The sequence below is a fragment of the Agelaius tricolor genome, unplaced genomic scaffold (genome assembly GCF_023055355.1).
Source record: "Agelaius tricolor isolate 1412-34295 unplaced genomic scaffold, bAgeTri1.0.p SCAF_3, whole genome shotgun sequence".
NCBI classification, from domain to species: domain Eukaryota; kingdom Metazoa; phylum Chordata; class Aves; order Passeriformes; family Icteridae; genus Agelaius; species Agelaius tricolor.
The window spans coordinates 31,332,711-31,352,356 of NW_027269263.1; positions in this window are offsets into that span (position 1 = coordinate 31,332,711).

Sequence of the window (19,646 nt, forward strand, 5' to 3'; positions counted from 1 at the left end):
TGAACTGCTAAAATGAGTTTTGCATTCACATTGGAGTTTTCAAGTGTGTTTGCATATGCAGACACAGAAGAGAGAAATCTGGATATTTACACTATACTTTTTTGCTTCAGGTAATAGTGAGTATCCTTCCATCAATTAGATAGAAGTGATCTTTTCTCCTACTTCAAGGCAGAAGTATAAACCTTCCCAGGAGAAGCAAGAATGTTACAGTGCTGTTTCTGCAGAAGGTGAATTGATTTAACTTCTAAAGCTCTATGAAATCAAGTGTTCTCTTTTCCTGCACAAGCACAGTCATTAAGGGCAAACTCCTTTTTGCTCATAGCTGCAGACTGCACATGAAGAGAACAAGTGGATAATCAGCAATTATCAGGGAGATGATAACTATGCCACATTTTATCATAAAGCTTGTAATGTTGTTGTTTTAAAAGAATGTAAACATAAACACCACAAGCAACCTCACTTGGTCAACACCATGGTTACTTTATGGTTAAGACATTATCCATTAAGAGCATTTGCACTTAGTAAATTTAAAATGTTGGGTAAATTTGGGTAAGGATGACTGCCTTTATGAAATCATGGTGGCTTTTAGATTTGTTTTAAAATACAAAACTGTGCATGTGCTCAGTTTTTACCTTTGGCATTTTAGGTTCCTCAGTCTTGGTGGGAAATTTTAGCTCCAAGTACACAAGTGCCTTTTCTGTGCTCTTCCTTTAATCACTGGATTTGCCATACAGTAGGTACCTGATCTTAGCACTTGGTATGTTTCCCCATGGATATTCTAATCTTTCTCTTGTAACTTAACTCTTTGTGCTTTTTGGTATATTCTTCTTTCCCTTGTTCTTCTAGAAATTTAAGTGGTATTTGTGAAGTGTGACAACGTCCATATAGTTATTTGCTGGATTTTCTCCTTTCTTTGACCTCAAATATTTATATGAAAAATTTTTCTCCTACACTGCACTGCTACTGAAAGTTGGTTTGGGACACTTAAGAGCTTACCAAGATTTTGAGAGGAATTGAATATTGATAAGTATATTGAGGCAATCTAATATTCTAGTTGTGCTGTAAGAAGTTCTGTTAGTCTCCAGCTATGAAAAGTGAAACCTTGTGGGAATATCACATATAAGAGTAATGGTGATCTCTGGACAGCATTTGGACAGGAGCCAACAACAGGATTCAAGTCGATCTAATGTGTCCCAAAACAGCCCAATCCTCTATGCAGTGGATTTCCACCTAAATCTGCAGGTATGCAGCTGAGCCCTTCCTGTCTAGCAGCTGACAGCCCTTCAGGTATGGAAATGGATGCATATATTTCACTGGCATTCCTTGAGCAGGGAGGCCTAATTCACAGCCAGTAGCCATGGTTTCTCTTGCTGCTATCTCAGGAGGGATTTCTGTTTAAACAAAATTGGCCTTCAATTTCTGCATTCACCGGAGACATTTGATGTAATATTAAGCAATTGGCATGTTTTAATAATTGATTAGGAAATTCTGACATCTTTTATATCACATAAAAAGAGAATGTTTCATTTTATCCTGACCTTTTCTTGAAGTGAAAGTTGCTGCCCCCAGAAAAGACTTTTTTAACACCTTTAAGTTGGGTTCATTTTATAGCCTGATGAAGGTAAGCACCTCAATAAACCCAAACCCACCAGGCCTTCTTTTAGCAGCAGTAGAAGTTAAAATGTCTTCAGAAGAATTCCAGGAGCCGATTTGAGGGTAAGGTCTTAAGACTGTAAGTCTTTGTTTTCTTTTGGGCTTTGAGCAGCTTGGTCTAGTGAAAGACATTCTTCTGCATGGCAAGGGAAGGGGAGAACTAGATCATCTTTCAGCTCCCTTCTACCCCAAACCATTCTGATTATTTATTGAAGAAAATCTGGCTAAAAAGACAACATCCAGCATTGTTCCTGAGTGACTACCTTGCTAGTCACTGATAGATTTAGGGAACACAACTGGCACTTCACACTGAAGTCCTGCAAGTACTGTGCTATAGCAGAGAATAGCAGCAGCATTCTAGAAATGTCTCAGCTTGGATTTTCTACTGATTTGGGCCAAACTCTCTAAAACATGCTTAGTAATTCCATGGAATTGTAGTGGATGTTGCTAATGGAGGAGCCAGAAAGCTCTTACTTTTGTAGCTGTATTTTATGCTTGCTTCAGGAAATCTTTCTGTGGTTATAATTATGGAGAGGTTAAACTGGACTTTGGCAGTAGCTGTGTAAGTTTTAGGAAGAAACTTGGTCGTAAGAAAGGCCATCTTTGGTGTCTTTAATTGATACCTTTGACACTTAGTTATTTTTGTGGTAAAGCTCTTTGTTATCTACAGATAACAAGAGATAAAAGCCTTATCTGTATTGCAAAGATAATCCAAGTCTACCTTGATTTTTAATTAATGTGTTGTAAATGTTAACAAATAATAAATAATATAAGAATCAAACTTTGTTTTCAGATCTGGAATTCTATTAATAGGGGAGGTAATAAAAATTTATGCATAATTGTGCTACTGCTCTACCTCATTTTCTGGTAAACAGAACCACTGTTGCAAATGAACAGGTTTTGTAATTGATTGTCTCATCGTTGACCTCTGTAGGCATTACAGCTAATAAAATTCATGCTTTCTGGAATACCAAAAAGATACACTTAAAAAGTGGCAGCAGCAAAATTGAGAACTCAATCTCCTCTTAGTCTTTTAAGGTGGGAACTCAACCCATAAAACAATATTTATGGGTTGTCCTTGATTAAATGACCTGAAGATATTTGGGTATTGTAGGCTTATTAAGTGAGCTATTGTGTAATCTGCAACAAAGTACCATTAAATGTTGTCCTTTCTTTGTATCAGTATTTTCTAACACTAACATAATTTAAAAGAAAGTGTTTTTCTGTTTCAAAAGGTTATATTTTAGAAATGTGGAGGTTGCTAATTGGCATCTTGATATACTCTCCATCAGTACTTCTGCCTGGAAATCAGGTTTTGTGTGCAGGTAGTGGAAATGAAATCTTTGTTTTTCTCTCTCAGAAATGTTAATCTCTGCTTTTGCCTGAAGGCTCATTATAACAATGATGCAGTTTAGAGAGTTGAAAATTTTGATTGCAACAGTGTATGTGTGTTTACAGCCAGCTACCAAATATATTTAATGGGTGGGGACAATAAAACTGCTGAAGCTTTGCAAGTTGAGACTCTCTTGAAATAACTCCCATATTTCTCTGTGAAGCAATTACAGAGAAACTGCTAATTGTTCCCAGCTGAATCACTCTTTCTTCTTATTTAATTGCTTCAGCTCACTATGGTTTGTAGTAAAATATCACTTAAACCCTCCTGTAATTCTGTTGCTTTGGCTTTGTATGAGAAGTGATTTTTAAAAGAGCCACTTTCAATTTTCACTCTCCAGATTCTAGGATTTATATTTATTTAAAGCAGGGAGAAAATGAGAAAATGTGTGGGTTGAGACTATGCAGGATTAAATATTAGGGAGAGGATATCTTTGTGTAAGGATGAAGAAAATCTAGTTTCCTCCAGCATTTTTTTCACCTAATTTTCAACAAGGAAAGGATGACAAACTGGATATTTTACAGAGATGTAGAAGTGGTTCCAGTTATCACTGCAGTACAGTTAAGTGTTTTTATGAGAAAAATGTAATCTCCAGCTTCTCATTTGCTCACCTTTGCATAGACACTTAAAAAGGAGAAGAATGTGACTTTCTACCCTTGAAGAAATGCAAATGACCATCTTTACCCAGGGCTTTGATCATATCTTTCCTAGACAATGCTAGGCTATAGATGAGTGGTCAGAAATGTTAGGCATTGATTTTCAAATACAGTGTAATTTGTAGTATGCTATGGTAATGCTGATTAGTATGGTTAATGTTTTGGAGGATGGCTAGCTCTAAGCATTTAGGTCTCTAGCAGGAGCATAACAGAGCTGGTTCTCAGGATAAGATGGGAACCACTTCCTAAAGTGCCAGGACTGTGTGAAGGAATTCTGATTTCCCTGTATCTGAGAGCCCTCCTGCTACACTTGCAGATTTAAATATAGAAAATTCTTCTTTAACTACTGCTGAGAGATTTATGAAAAAGAAACACTCCCCCCAGCAAAATACTCCCTGTTTTTGTAGTGTGCCAGATAGTTGTATGCAAGTTTTGTGAAACAAGATAATTTTAAAAGTCTTTTTAAAAGCACATTGAATATAATGTTACTGAGTGAAGTAATTCAGTACATCTTAATGTAATTCACTGTGCCTGTCAAAAATGGTGATGCTTTTATGAATTTTTTTTAAAAAGCTTAGAATCAGAGGAAGGTTACTCTTCTGGGTGCACTGGGCTGTAAAGGCCCAGAACTGGACATGGATCTCAAGAAAGGTGCTTCTTGTTTTGGTTGAAGTGGCTGGTGCAGCTCTGCAAGCATGCTCTTCATTCAGCTCCCTTTTATGCAGCTGTCAGCAGTCTTCACTGAGAAGCTCTCTATGTAGGAATCACATCCTTTTTACTTGGCACCCTATCCAGTGAGTTTACCTGGCTTTTAGAATGTTGTAAATACTGTAGCTGAGGCAGTTGAGAGCAGGAAGAGTTGCCCTGGCTTCCTTCTGTGCGAGTGTATTCCAATATTTGGAAGCTACTCCTGGTAGTAACTGCATGACTTGCTCCACTAGTAGAAGAAAGCAGATTGCTCTTTGGGGATTTTAGCAAGAAGTGAGAATTTTCACTAATTCAAAGGCAGCAGTGACCAGCAGATGTCCACAGGGCAGCCTCTGTAACACAGAGCCTTACCACCTTCTGAATTTTGTTACAAGGTCCACCCATAGGGTTGTAAATTGACCTTAGATGGGAGGTCAGAGTATTCAAAGTAGAAACTAAGTCCCATGTCCAAAAGAGTTACTAAAATGGATGAATAAAGCTGATGTCTTTGGTCTGTCTGTTCTGTGGGTAAGCAAAGGTGCAGACCTTTCAAGGCATTTTACTTTGGTATTTTTGTCTGATCTATCAAGTAAATAAGGACTTGAAACTTTTCAAGTCTGTCATTTCATGACCTTTTTTCTTGAACACAATTGAAATGTATTTTATGACAGTTTAAACAAACAGATCTCATTTTGCTACTTAACGATTCTACAGCGGATGAGTGCCATTGTCCTTTTTCTTGGTTTCATTTTCTTTAGTTATCTTTTGCTTTGCTGATACCTCTTGAGATTTTTCAGTGCTTAAGCTGAAATGTAGTTCAGTTTACATTCTAAATCTAAGGAAGGTTATCCCAGCAGATGATTATTTATCTCTGCAATTGGAGTGTTCTGTGTATTTTACTCATTTTTTAATACCATGGAGTCAAAAACCACTTAACTGAAGGGTTCAGGAAATGCCTTTATCAATGCTGCCAAATACTTACTTTTTGAATCTATTAACAATCTTCTCTGGCCCTGTGAGGCAGTTGGAGCTGTGTGATTATGGAAAGTAAACAACTGAAGTACCTATGCAGGGAGCAAGATTTAGAGGTAAGCACTTTCTGTTTGTTTTTTTCCTCTCTCAGGCCATGCACCAGATATATTCTGCTGTCCACCACGCTGCTGCAGCTAGACAGCTGAACCAACATATTTCAGGGCAGTATCATTAACTGTGCTGATACAAAGACCCACTGGACAGGATGAATCAGCTTCCATTGATTTGCAAATTGGCAAAACGTCACATACTTTTTCTGCTCTTCCTCTATGAAACTTCTATCCATCTTTCCCACTGCTCTTTTGCAGATAACAGTGTGTCCAGATCTTCAGAAGGAGGGAGGTTTTAAAGCAAGGTACTGACTGATTTGTCAGCCGACGCCTCGGGCGCCGCGGCGGTGAGACACAGGATGCAGTTCACTTGGGCGTTGGCACCAAGGAGAATTTTCCTCCTTGTGAGCTGGCAAAGTGCCATATCTCCTCACCAAAGAGATGGAAACAAAACATATTTTTCCTCGTCATTATGCAAGAATTGAAATAATAAACTGGTTTGAGATCTTGGCAAGCATCACTTTGGATTTTAATGGACTTTAGTAATCTCTTAAGTAAAGCAATAATTAAATCACTTTTAATTAAATCGCATCTCACTAACGTGGCTCTAGGATCCCAGGCCCAAGCTGGAAAGCTGCAAGGCCAAGGAAGGCAAACCTCTGCTTTGACTTCAGTGTCAAATGGGCAAACAGCTGTGTTAGTCTCTTCTCCTTCCACTAAATATACTTCTATGGAGTTTGAAATCATTGTAGGTCTGCTACAGTATTTTTTGGTTGTGTGTCACAGCAAGAATTTTGGGTGTGTCAGTGAGAGACGGGAACAAAGGTCAGGCTGGATGGCAGGTAGGGCTTGTGGCTGGTGAGTGTGCCTGCAGGGAGGATATTTGTATGAGATGATGATATTTGGCTTGGGAGGGGAAGTGACAGTTCTTTGGTCGAAGTGTTGACATGGCAATACTTACCACAGTAGCTAGGCTCTGTTGAACCTGTGGAAAATGGTGTTTAAAAATAAGTCCTCATTCATACTGATTCTGTTTTTTCTTTTATTTCTTTAGTGCAATAAAGAGCAATAGCTTTGGGGTGCAGGGGAATTAGAAGGGGACAGAAGAAAGGTCAGAGTGTAAAAGAACAGAACATTGCAAACAGGCTCCAAAGCAAAATGGTTTACAGTAAGTCAAATATGAGAGGAGGGTGGCAGGAGTCCTCTTGCCAGCAGACAGGCTGTCCCAGCACTCAGCAAAATAATAGCAGTCAACCAGAAAGGCATCCAGTCAACTTGGAAAGGCATCCAGACTGTGGGCTGTGAAAGGTGAGAGCTGGGGGGTTCTTCCTTTTCAGGCAGATAAGTTTTAAAAGCTACTGCTTTTGTCAGTTTTCAGTTGATAAAAAAATCTGTATGCTGTTACCAAGCCTATATGATCCTTGGGAAATGTGACAAAAAAGGCTTAAAATTTACTATGTGTTTTCAGACATATTTTGAAAGTGTGTTTAGCACAGGTAGTTTTACAGCTTGTCTCAGTGATATACAAAGATAAGGACGTATCCACAGGCATTGGAAATGGCTCAGCAGAAGCAGTAGCAAATTCTGTGGAAGAGCTCTGAGCTCTGCTGGGCCTGTCCTTGAGTTGCTGTGTGGGTGAGTCTGGTACTGGCTGATAGCAAGGTTGGTTCAGTGGAGCTGCAAAAATAGGGGAGTTTGCAAGCTCTGCAAAAACCAGGAAGAATTTAAAAGTACATGATGAGATAGCAGAGTGGCTGTGGTGGGACTTTCTTCACTAAAGGAAAGGACTAATTCAACAATGAGTAGTAAGGACAGAGCACTGTGAACTCTAGAGACCACTGTTATTAGCAGTAAGAACCCATTCCTTTCACTCATAGCAAGGTAAGAGTAAGAAACTAAAGAATAGCACAGAATGAGCTAAGCAGGGCATGATTTCTGTGCTCACTGTAAAAAAAACCCAAACCCTGAACACCTGGGCAGCATGTAGTCCTTTGGAAAAATCCTTTAAAAGGAAAGAAATGCCATTGTGTTACTCATAGTGCCAGGTGTGTTGAAGGAAACAGAGCTTACATTTTTGTTTCTGCTCTGATGAAGAAGGATTTTGATTTTATTTAAGAGGGACTTTTTTTTTTCTCTCTAAGTGGGATAGATCTGCTAGTGTAAGTTTTGCCACAAAAACTCAGCTTGGGAATTTACTGTGTTTTCTAACTCATGTTCAAGAGAAGTAATGTTTTAGCTATCTAGATAAAGTAAACACTTCTCATTCCTTCCCCTTTCAATTGGGATGAAATGGTAGGGAAAGGATTTGAAGTAATTATTCCTTAGAAGGGGAGAGGTGGATTTGGTGCTAAGACTGTGATTGCTAAGACTGTGATTTGCTAAGTCATTGCTAAGACTGTGATTTAATGGGTTTTGGTGTTACTGGAGAGCTGGATATTTTGGAAAACATGCCTGTACTTTGGATGGCTATTCTAGAATCTGTTTTTCTAATATATTCCTAAATTACTAATTAAAAGCAGATGCAGCACGAGCTGAATTAGCCTCCCTGTACTTTCCCTTGTCACCATGCAGTCCTCCTCTGAGAGCTGTGTGCCAGAAAGCCAGGAAGAGGGCAGTCTCACTACAAGCCAGTACATTTTACAGGAACAAAACCTAATTCCCAAGTTTCTTCACAAATGTAACCATGTTAAGTAGATCTGTTCAGGATTGCATAACAACTTCTGTAGCAATTAGAGAAAGCTACATGGAAAAACTACACTAGTAAAGCATTTCTGTTTCTAGCTCATCTCTCTATAAGGTTTTCTTTCATTTTCTGTTAATCTAATACAGATATAACTGTATAATCCAATTTTTTCTCTTCAGTAGATTTTTTCCTCATTTTCTCATTTGTTGTTTCTCTTTCTAAGTGAAATTAGTGGAGTCAGCTTGACAAAGCTAACCAGCTTTCTGAAGACCAGGGGCATGTGATTTGTGGCCTATATTTGGGAAACCACTGGTATTAAGTTGTTCATGAAATCTGCTTCAGCAGCATGATGAGTAGAGGAGGATGTCAGCCCTCAGGAGGGACCAAGCTGGATGCTGTGCTAAGGAGTGGGAGAGAGAAACTCACTTGACCAGTCTGCTTAAATCACTCAAAACTCTGGTTGAAACACTGATCACCCTGAATTAATGATAGTGTCTTTCTGATAACTATTTGCCCTTTCTGCCTTGATGCTGAGAAAACAGGATCTTATCCAGTTTATTGCTAATTATGTATATTCTGCTAGATTATGTGAACAGGTGAGGGAAATTTCATTTTGAGCCAGCATTTCTGTTTTCAGCAGCCTGGTTACTTGTTAGAGATATCTAGATCTCTCAGCCAAGATGGTCCAGGCAGCTGTTTCCTAGAGGCAGCTGCTCCTCTCAGACCTTGCCTGTCCACTCTTCAAGGCACAGGATGGGGCTGCTGGGACTCTGAGCCCTGCTGAAGACAGAAATTCCCAGAATTCACAGAAATCCTGCTGGGCAGCACACGCTCATAAATTCACAGTGAGTCTGAGATCAGAGAATTGTAGTGTGGGAAGCAGGCAGCTGGGGAATGAAATCAGAAGCCAGTTCAGCAATGCAGTTTTTCAAAAGAGAGAAAATGAGCCAGCTGAGAGCTTTCTGAGGGGGTCAAAAGCAGAGGCCAAGGCAAAGAAAGGGAGGAAAACTTGATGCCAAGCTGCTGCCTGGCCCTGTGATCCCAAGCTTGCTTCCTCTCCTGCTGGGGCCAAAGGGGACACACCTAAATGGAGTCGGTGGAGTGAAAAGCCCTGTCCCCAAGTGAGGGAAAAGGGACCCGATGGAAGAGCCTTGTGACTGCCTGTGGTGCAAGGTGAGGTGACTGGGAGCTGTGGACTGAGTGAAAAGGCCTTCCCTACCTTGAAATGGGAAGAGACCAAGGCACCTGCTGAGGTCCAGGTGTCCATGTCCAGCTCTATTGGTAGGGAAGGTTTCTCTTTGTGTTCTTCTGAAATGGGAATGAAAGACTTCTTTGGCTGGGGTCCAGGTCATCTCACAAGGCAGCCAGAAGAGGCCAAAACCTCTTGGATGAAATCTCATAGGTGGCAACACTAGGTGTTGGAAAGTTACTTTTATGCATGTTACATATGTTGCAGTGTCTCTTGGAACTGCACTTTGAGATAATTTGTGTATCTCACCTGTATTTTCGCAATCATAAGAGCTACTCTCACTTTTACATGCAATACACAGAACTATCAGAACTATGAAAAAGGAGAAAAAATAGTGAGACAAAAACAACCACCAAAAACCCCCAAACCCAAAGGAGCCTTCATTTAAAGATTGCAGACTCCTTTTTAATTGAGGCACTAACAAGTTTTCCTCAGAAGGAAGAGGTGGGACTTGCCTTGTTTTGCCCAGATGATGACTCACATGCCAGTTTAATTCAAAGGGGAATAAAAACGAATTGTCTGTCTTTCCTCCTATACAGAGCATTTAATGTACCTTGATTTCCCAGAGTATATTTCATAAAACAAAAGTTGAACAGTTCCACCTAGTCTTTTGAGGCAGAATCTGAAGGTGTGCAAGGACACAAAGTGCTGCTCTCCCAGCTTCCAAGTTCCACAGGAGCCAGAATTTGGTTGAAGTCATGTCTCTTCACTGATCTGTTTACTGTCTCCCATTTTCAGCATTCTTCCCTTGACCTGCAGTATTAGTTTATGAACTCCATTACAAATTCCAGTACTGCAGGTCAGTAGGTGGTGTAGAGGTTTTAAGTAATTCCAAGCTGGTTTGGAGTGGGGGTAGATAGGGATGTGTACTGGATCAGACTCAACTTAGGTGTGGTTTATCTTGATTTTACTCCATTGAAGTAAACCAAATAACAGGAAAATATCCTAATAATTGTAATTGTAATCAACTTCTCTGAGGTATGGACAGTCAGTGCTGAAGTCATGATTACAGGAAACTAAAACATTAATGAAATTGTAGTTTTGGAGCTGAATCTGTTCTTGACCTTTAGGTGAACAGTAATTTCCAGAATAATTGAATTAGTATATATTTATAAATAATTTTCATAACTCATTGCTAAACAGTATCTGTGAACTGTGAAGGCTGTGAACATTTTAAACACAGTCCTTTTTTACTGCAAATTACTGCTACAGGTAAAGATCTTCAAATCTATATTCATAAAGAGCAGGTGAACCAAAAATTGACTCCCCCACACCCTGCCTTTTGCTGAAGGCTGGGGCAGCAACTTTTTTTTGTGCTGAGGAACATAAAAGGACAGAAGCTCTTCATTTGAAATCCCAACTGTTCTGTTCCTTGGTTTTATGTCAACTTGAAGCATTTGTGAATTACCAGCTAGAAGGGAAGAAAGTCCATCTCATAGGGGGCTAAACCTGCTGGTTTTGCAGGACCAATTATAATGTAAAATTTAAAATAAAAAACAAAGTTAATTTCCGTCTGGTATTAGAAAGTTGACACCAGAGTGTTGTTACTGCTCCATTTCCTACTCAGGAAAGATTATGGATGGGTATAAGGAAATAGAAAACAAGTCATAAAAATCTATTGGAGTTATGATCTTTTGTAGCAAGGGCAAAAGCCAAAGAATAGATGAACACTGTAATTGTAAATTGTAGGTCTACAATAGACTGAGCTTGCCTTCTTAGTAATCAGTATCTTCTCTTGAGCACCTTGATGGGAATCTGCTGACATAAAAACTGCAGCACTCAAACACAGTTTGCTCCATGTTTCTGGGATTCTAATGTATTGCCTTAAAACCTTTTCAGTCATTATGGAGCTTTTAATACCTAGCACACGAACTTTAGCTCCAAGACATTGCTGTAGCACATACCAGGCAGGTACCAGGCTTGATCGCAGAGGTGTGGGTGGGTTTGTGTGAGCATGCATGGGTATAATGGGCACGTGTGCAGGTATGTTGCTTTGAATAAACATTCAGGTCTCAGTCAGGAGACTGGTTCTTTTTAAGTATTAAAAGAACTACTATTAGTAGATGAGGAACTTTTTTTTTACGTTTAATTTTGAGATATAACAACAGCAGAAACTCTGCTTTCTTTTTCTCCCAAATTTCCATTTTCCTTAAGCATGCAGTAATGGCAGGGTATTGGCAGTGACACCCCTGCCTTTGCAGTGCCTTTCAGGTGGGTATTTATTTCTGTGCGTTTGGCTTCCTGGGCATCTTCCCTGCTGCTCCCTCCCGGTCCCCGCTCCGGGCCCTCGCTCACGGTCCCTGACTGACATCTTCTGGTGGCACTTCCATACTGCACGGCAGCCTGGACGGCGAATAATGACGAACATTTTAGGGTCCTAGCTCGTGAAATTGTCATCTTAAGGTTTGTTTCATAACCCTCAGAATCACTGCCGTCATGTTCTGCTTCATCACTTTATTTACATATGCAAAGTCTCACTCAAATTCTGTATTTGCAGTTATTCCTCTGGGTTTGCTTTGCAGAATTCTTGAGTTTGATGACAAAAAAAAAAAGGGGGGGGGCAGGGAGGGGAACATTTAAAAAAATAAGTATCAAGTAGATAAGATGCATTTTAACTATATTCCAAAATCAATGAATTTTTAAAATGCAATTGGCCTCCAACCCTCAGCTTTGGGATTACTGTCATATAACAGCAAAGCCTCATAACAGCACAGGCTTTAGATTCTCATAAATATAATTTCCTTAAGTAAAGCTTAAAACAATGTTTTTTGGATGCTAGACCAGTGCCTCTGATATTTCTCAGGGATTTACTGAGCTTCTATGCATATATGCACAAAGCAGTGGGAAGATAGGTATGTGTTTTAAATTAAAAGAAGCTGATGGTTTTGTTTACAGGAATTACATTCTAGTCCTTCATCCCCATTCCTCTCTGCATTCCTTACATTCAGGAACACAGACTGTTTACATGGTCTGCTTCCCTGACATTACACTAAAATCTGGATAGAAAGATAATTTTTCCAAAGAGGTCTGCATGGGAAACCCTCCAGATAAATGGTCTGTGGGGAGAGCTGGTGGGAATTTAAAGACTGAGACTGCCAGCATTAGAATGGGTTGTTTGGCAGCAGTACTGAAACAAGGGCTCTTGCTCATGCTCCAGATGTCTGCTTGCTTCTTAATGTGCTTGAGGATATGGTGTCCTTGGACTGGGACATGCCATAGCCACTTACTAGCTGTGTTTGCTCCTTGAATTCATTCAAAGTAAACAGAACCTTCTAGAACACTCTTCCCTCCCAACTCTGGCTCCTTGAGCAGAGCAGAGCTCTGTGTGGGTTCCTGTTTCCAGCAGTGCTCCTGCTGTCCTGCAGTCCAAGGAAACTTCAGGACTGCTGGCACTGTCCTGCAAGAGCTTTCCCAAGATTTTAAGTGAGGTATCCAACCTCATTCTTTGGACCACCATTAATTTTTGAGTGCTCTCCCTGCATGTGTTGGCCTGAATGCACAGAGCTGCCTGTGGCACCGCTGCACGGTGTCCATCCCTTGATGTTACATGTGGGCTTCAGAGCTCCAGATGCAGTACAAGCTGAAGTACCCTTCCAGGCACTTTCCATATCAACAAGCTTTTTACTTATTTCTTTTTACTATTTGCCTTCCTGAAAGTTTTCAAATGCCTTGTGAAGATAATTCAGAACCCACCCATCTTCTGCTCCTCACAGAAATCTGAGGCTTTCTCTTCAGAAGATCTTCCTGAAATGAAACTAATTACTGAGACAACAGAGTTGTGGGTGAGCATTTCAAATAATCTTGTCTGTTTTCACTTTTTTGTGCTGGGTTTGAGTACAACCTACAAAGCATTAAAAGCATTGGCTCTAAAATCCAAAGCTGAGATAACGCCCTCACCAACTAAAAGGATAATCCATCTCCCCTCTCTTTCTGTAACTATGATGTGGTTTTGATCTGATTGATGTGACCAGCACTTAGCAAGGCTTTACAGCTCTTGCCACAGTCTGACATGACATGAACTTGAAATTAAGAGGGCATGCTGTGCTGAAGTGTAGAATGGGGCCAGCACTGAGAGGGCTCCTAAAGCCCTGCACAGTCAGCTCAGAGCTAAGTGTCAGAGTAATGCTTTGTCCTGTGCAGGGCCAGCTTGTCAGAGGGCAGCTCTGAGTGGTTTGGGAGAGATTTCTTTTGAAACTGGCATTAAGCTGAGGTGCCCACTTAGAGGTCTCTGGTGATGCCTGAATTTCAGTGTAGGCACTGGAGCTCATTTAGAGAATTATGCTGCTCCCTAATGCACAAACCTGCTGCCTTGTGCATGGAATTGTTCCATGGATCAGATTTCTGCTGTGTATACTTGGAATTAAGCAGCAGCTACACTTACAGAGGTATGTGGATACCTATAGTCAGATGTCTCAAGCTAAATCCTCACCCTCACTAGAAAGTGATTGTCTTTTTTCAGCATCCAGAAGTACCAGCATTTTCTAAAGGAACCCTATTGCAAATTGCCTTCCTGGACAGGTCATTTTAGTTCAGTGCAGTCAATAGGTAGCCCTGTCAGAAATCCAGTCCTCTTCCTTTGTATGTAAAACAGATTTTAAAAACAATTTGTAAATATAATTGAAGTATTCTTATTAATTATTTAATACCTTTAAAAACACCCATAGCTGTAGTCCCTGGACACTTGAAACCATGTCAGTTCAGCTCCAGTGTGAACTGTAGAATTGGAGAATTTCCTGGCAGTTGTAATCCATTAATTTCTCTTAAACTACTCAGCAGCATCCTGAGCAGATTGAAAAATATTCCACTTTCCTTATGAAAGATGAATCTGTGGTCAGGCAGTTTCCATGACTGCATATGTAGATATACAGTAAATAAATTTATCTTCAGTTTTTGCATGCTGTGTTATACATTTTTTTGTCTATTTATTACTGGGTAGGAGGAAGAAATACAGCAAGTTGCTGATTTGAGTGACTGCTGAGATGAGTGAGTCTTAGTCCTCCCTAATGGTTACTGGCTGATTCTGAAGACCATGTGTTTTATACACCTGCCAGGTTCAGAAACTGTGCCCAGCCCCACAGCTAACACACCTCTGCTTTCCTCATCTTCCACAAAGTGGAGCTACTGCTGCACTAAGAGAAGGGAACGTGGAAAAACAATTTAAGCATAAGGACATAATACTCTGCAGTGAAAAAATAAAGATGAAGCTTGACAGCTGAAAGTGAAGGAGAGATAATTCATCAATCTAGCTTTGCAATGCTCTAGATCCGGAAATCATAGAGGCTTCTCATCTTAATCCATCTTGAGTGAGCAATGGAGTGTGTGTATGGCTTGTACATGGCACACCCTGCTTTACCATGGCACAATCCTTACTGGGATGTGTTTCTTGTGGGAGACAGTGGCTGGTTTTCAAAACCCTGGTTTCATTTACAGGTAGAAACGTGTGGTGGCATGTACCACACCACTGAGTGGTGGTGGCTAGTTTGGACTCTAACCAGCCCCAAGATACTGTGCAAGCAGCTTGGTGAAATCTCTAGAAACTCCTCACTGATGCTTTACAGCTGAGAGAGAGGGTCCAGATATTCTTGAGGTTTGAGCTATGTCAGGACTAAAACTCTAATCACTGCTGCAGCCTGTGTGACCCTGTGTGACCTGAGGTCAGGTAAGTGGCATTGAGTTGCTGCCTGCAGAAGTATAATGCTGTTTACCACCTCATTACCAAAATAATTGTTCAGATGTGATGGGCAAGGTTTATACAACACATTGAAAATTATTAGGAAACTAATAGCCTTGTTAATATAGAACTCTGCTACATATTATCTACAAAACTGTTTTCCTCAAATGATCAAAGAGCAAAAGATTTTAGTTTCCTACTTACATGGAATAGAGGGAGCAGACACATAAGTTACATAGGATTCCCTGAAAAAAGGCCAGTGAGAAGTAAAACCTGATCATCACAATGTAGCATTCTGTCAGTCAGGCCATTAAGTACATAATTAGCTTCTTAGCACACAAGAAGTTCAATTAACTAGGATAGTAAACCTGACCAAAAACCAGCTGTAGTTGTGGTTGGAATCAGAGAAGGTTTTGAAAATGCAGCTGTGAACTGTAAAGCCAAAGAGACAACACATCCAACCATGGGGTAAAGACAAAGGCAGTGTTTCTCCCAGTTTTTATTGACAAACACAGCAAAGATGGATTTGCCATCTTTGCATGAACTGACACTCACTGAGGAAGGTGAGGAGCTTGAGGCGTGAGAGATAGTGGCTGATGGAATTGTGGGACTGATAAGATTAATCAAAGAATAGTTTGGGTTGGATAGTCTTTAAAGGTCATTTAATCTGACTGCCCTGCAATGAGGGCAGGGGGTCCAACCTGACCTTGAATGGGGTCATTCCAGGGATGGGGTATCTACCATACCCCAGGGATGGGGTATCTACCATCTCCCTGGACAACCTGTTCTGGTGTTTCATCACCCTCATTGTAAAAAATTTTCTTCCTTGTATCTAGTCTGAATCTATCCCCTTCCAGTTTAAAACCCTTATCCTGTCCTATTGCAGCAGGCCCTGCTAATGTCTGTCCTCATTCCTCATCTTTCTTGTAAGTCCCTTAAGTGTTAAAAAGTCACAATTAGGTGACTTCATTATTATTTTTTCCAGGCTGAACAATCCCTATCCTCTCAGCCTTTGCTCATAGGACAGGTTATTCATCCTTCTAATCATCTTGGTGGCCTCCTCTGGACTCACTCCAACAGCTCCATGCACTTCCTGTGCTGGACCCCAGAGCTGGAGGCAGCCCTGCAGGTGGGGTCTCACCACAGCAGCAGAACCCTCTCCCTCACCTGCTGGCCACGCTGCTTGGATGCAGCCCAGGGCACAATTGGCTGTCGGGGCTGTGAGTGCCCATGGCCCGCTCAGGTCCAGATTCTCATCCAGTTCCTTCTCAGCAGGGCTGCTCTCAATCCCTCCATCCCTCAGCTTCTGCTGTTACTGGGGGTTGCCCAACCCAGGTGCAGCACCTTGGCCTTGTTGAACTTCATGAAGTGCCCATGGGCTGATTTCTCCAGCTCCAATCCCTCTGGAGAGCATTCAATCCCTCAACTGCACCACTCAGCTTGGTGTTCTCTGCAAAGCTGCTGAGGGTGCACTCAGTGCCACAGCCAATGTCACTGATGGAGATATTAACCTGTGCTGGTCCCAGTGCAGACCCCTTGGGGACAGCCCCTGTCACTGACCTCCACTGGGATACTGAGCTGCTGACCACCGTCCTCTGGATGTGACATCCAACCAATTCCTCATCCACCTAACAGTCCATCCATCAGTCTCTCCAATTTAGAGAGAAGGATGCCAGACATCCTTACAGTACAGATACTCTGCCTTCTTGCTCTTATGTTTACCAGCAAACTTCTGACCTCCCTCTCTTGAATGCCTTTTAGGCCAAGTGGAGAGGAAGGGGCTGATGCAATGTCCAGTTCTGTACAAGCTGAAGTCAGCTGCTCCTCATCAGGACCTTCCTTTTTTCATCCTGTAAAGTCTGGTGAAGGGAAAGACCTGACTTTATGTTTCTGCTATACACACTGTACTTTTTAAACATGGGAAAACTGCCTGCAAATTAAGGAAATAGCTTCTTACAAAGTCCTTGGTTTCTCTTATGACACCTTGGGCCAAGTCTGGACAGTATTCTCTAGGCAATCTCTGGGAGCCAGGTGTTATTTTGTGATTTTGTCTGTGCCAGTCAGTGATTTTGTGGTATTATCCAGATCAGTAATTTCCAATGCAGGATTTTTTTTCCCCTTTGATAAGTACCCTGTGGCTGTGTTACCAGACTTGTTGAATCATGTTGCATGACAAGGAAGAGACCATGTTGCTGCTAATAAGACCAAATTCACTCCATGGATAACTGTTTTAGATAATTAACAGGATAAAATGTTTTCATTATGTTCCAAGTACTTCAGATGAAAGGATACAATTCTTGCAGGATTTTGAAAATTACCTAGCTCTGCTAACTATGTCACAGTAAGTGGCTGTAGTGGCTGTTCTACTATGTGGGAAACATATTGTTAATGAGATGAGCAGGGAAGGGCATTAATCTTCTCTTTTTTTAAATTTCTTTTTTTCAAATTAAGGAGGAGTATAGCAATCTTTAAGGACATGAAAATCCAGATGCTTTTGAGTAAGATGATTTGGCTGATGATAATATATTTGTTTATCAAATTATGCCAGTGATAATTTCAGATTTGCAGTGTTAAAAGCTACGAATCTTTAAGGCCTTTGCTATGGCTTCAGAATTTAAAAAGCTGGCATTTGCAGTGCAGTAATCCTCAGATGCCCAGACTGTGGACCAGAAGTGTGCATGCTACAAACCCTAGGAAAAGTGAACAAGGCAACAGTGTGGGTATAAATGAAAGAGGAATGTGGTGTATGCCATGTATTGCACTCATCAAGGAATGGTTTATTACTGCTTACATGTGGAGGAGACCTAACCTGAAGTGCTGGGGAATGCAGGGTGCCAGTGCATACCTGTATTTAGCAGCTGCTAGTCAAGGAACACGCTGTGAAATTGTGTGGGGATGTGAAATATTATGTCATGAAGGAGCTCCTCATTTATCCTTGAACATATCAAGAGTGTGAGAGGATTTATGGAGCTGTCACCGAGGAGATAATGAATGCACACACATACAAAAGAGTGAAGACATTATAAAAATGTTACCCAGGCTGGCAGGAAAAGAAGGAGTTGCCTGATAATGCTTTTAAGTTGCTTATTCTTTTAATGCATTTTAAAATCTACTGCATTTTAAAATTGCAGTGAAGTTGACTTCTGTGTCACCTGTATTTACATTCTGCCTAATGTTTGCTGTCTATTCTGTAGACATTAAAATGTAAATTTTTCTTTAAGATAACTGAGAGTGGGTAAGGAATAGTGATCTGAACAAAAGTTTGCTCCTCATGAGATGCCTTAAAAAGAGAATCTGAGTCAAACCAGCCTAAGCCAGGTCATGAGCAGGGGCAGTCCTAGCATGTAATCAGAGAAGTATTATTACTGCTAACTTCAAAAAAGGCTGGGAGGAGACTGGTGAGACTCATGTGCAGCCCATACTGATTGTTCAGCTGCCTGAGATAAAATGCAGTGGGTTTCTGTTATGATGCCAGGCAGGGAGAGTGTTCTCCCTGTCTTAGGGAAAAGGTTACAGGAGGTTTTGTGAAGGCACTTGAGATGATGAAAGTTGCTGGAAAGTGATGTGAAAGTCATGGTTGGAACTGATTTATAATTTCTGGTGCAGGGGAAGAAAACAAAGCCCTTCATTTCACCCAGTCCATCATATTTCTTCTCTATTAAAAGTGCTACTACACTTCTTTGGAGGGCTGGTGTGACTGTCCATTGCTAATAAGTGGCAGAATATAATCAAGAAAAAAGTATACTCTACATGGCATAGGTACCCAACGTAGGTTTTATGCTGTGGGAAGTGAATGAAACACTGTAGCATCCTTGTAGTTTATATTCTGCAACAAATATTACCTGGTTGCAAAGGCTTTGCAATTCAGTGTTTTTTCCTGAACCCGTGTTCCTAAGAGATTGTGAGGAGCTGTTGCAGAGTAGTTGAATAAACTTTAGAAAGTTGGCTAGACAAAAGTGCAGCAAAGGAAGCATCAAGAACAATCAAGAAGGGAACAGCTTGTACTCAGCTGGATTAGTAAATACAACATAATAGCAAACTTGGGATCAGAAGTTCAGTTAGAAGAGATCTCGTGGCTCTATTGACAGAACAGTGACATGGGGAAAGAAAAACATGTAAGATCTTGTGGACTGGGGCTATATGGCAAGAGAGAGATTTGGTCCCCTGGTCTGTAAGCAATTTATTTTTCTTCCTGTATTTTTGCCAGTTTATTCCTCTGTGTTATCTGTACTTCAAAAAATGTCAATTGGAGAAGCGTGCCTGCTTTCTTGCTTGCTGTCGTTGCATTACTAATTACTGCAGATTTAATTATGGTCACGGTGCTCAAACCTTTCAGGCAGCTATTTGTTTGTATTAAATCCAAGGAGTGAGAGCATTAACCAATTCTCCTCATGACTGGGCTGGAGTGGGAAAGCTAATTCTTTGTGGTAGAAAAAAATGTTCTTTATGGAAGCATGGAGCAAAGCAACAACGATAACCTGAATCTTCTCAGGTTTTTATTCTGGAGACTTGGAAGGCTCAAAGACAAGGCACTATGTGACTTGGGCAGGACTCCTCTTTGCTCTGGTATGA